This window comes from Colias philodice, chromosome 1, assembly GCF_061535455.1.
Source record: "Colias philodice isolate Cphi_HAF_F1 chromosome 1, ilColPhil1 Martin Lab GWU primary, whole genome shotgun sequence".
Lineage (NCBI taxonomy): Eukaryota > Metazoa > Arthropoda > Insecta > Lepidoptera > Pieridae > Colias > Colias philodice.
Genome location: NC_143086.1, coordinates 1,477,090 through 1,478,490, shown reverse-complemented (window position 1 = coordinate 1,478,490; position 1,401 = coordinate 1,477,090).

Below are 1,401 nucleotides of genomic sequence, written 5' to 3'. Positions count from 1 at the left end.
GCCTATCAGTACTAATCGGTGCTCGATAATTATTATCGTTATAATAAACAATATTATCAATCGCGATATTTGCGTATCGATTGAAATAGAAAGGACATACGGATTCGTTATTTATGGATTTGTTGTTTAAACAATCTCGCTCTGGCTTCTCTTGTTACGTTTGTGAGGTTAATTATTAAGCTATTATAATTTTAAGTTCTGAGCATTGAGTTACTATGTACTAAGTACTAGAGAGGACATCGCTACTAGACTATTTGTAACACGAGTTAGAGTCAATCGTCTCAAACCAATTTTTTTTTGTTACATGATTGGTTTTAATTGATAAGTTTATTCATTTTTTTTAATGAGATAAACAATATTTATTTGGTACATTGATTGGTTTTAATTTATAAGTAATAAGAGGCAGAATATCCACAAAGTGTATGATTCACTAGCCGCCCCGCGCCGCCGCGGCCGCGCTTGTCGCACAGATTTTGTTCGTGGTGTCCTCTCTATAATAATACCTCAATGGTTTTGAGGTATAAGAATGGTATAAGAATCTTTAGAAGTATAATTACTACATATTAGGAAATCTATAAGTAGACCGTACCTACTTAATTATTTTTTTTTATAATTTTGACCTTTTTGCGTACCTACAACAAATTATACCTCCTTTCTCAAAACTACAATCATTCTGACAACCTTGACTTCCCTTGTCAGTTCATTACCATCATTCCGATAATACAATAGGTACCCAATAATCAAAGCAAAACATCATGTTATGCCCCAAACGGAGACACTCCTCACTGGGCTGCTAGCCTGCGCTTGGTTGTGGCGCATCTGCAGCTCCATCTATGCCGTATACTCTATCTCGAGCGCAGTAAGTCCAGAATGCTTTGGCACGAAGTTCAAAATATACCTGTCCGCTTTTCAATTGCTACTAACGATCGTTATGAGCCTGATTCCAATGTCGAACTTCCCTCGAATTAGTCTGATGTACAGGATTATTAGTATTCCTTCTCAAGCGTACACTTTATACTATGCGAATGTATACATAGCACCTATAATAGATAGCCAAAGAGTTACGGTATTCCTCTACGTTATCACAGTTGTATGTGTTGTGGAAACGGCGTATAAAATAAAGATGGATTGGAGCAGAATTGAATAGCGAAACATTTTGCAAAATTAAGGGAAATTTTATTGATTAAAAAACGCAAAATTGGGTATACAGTGAATAAAACAATACCTAACCTAACCTGTAACAAAAAATGTAATCATAATAATATTATGTAAATAAATGTACAAAGTTTATATTGACATGTTTGAATAAAGTTATTACTAAAAAAATCCATTTAACAAAATATCCTTCATTATGTATGAATTATGTTTTACCCAATGTATAAAAAACTTATAATTCAGTTA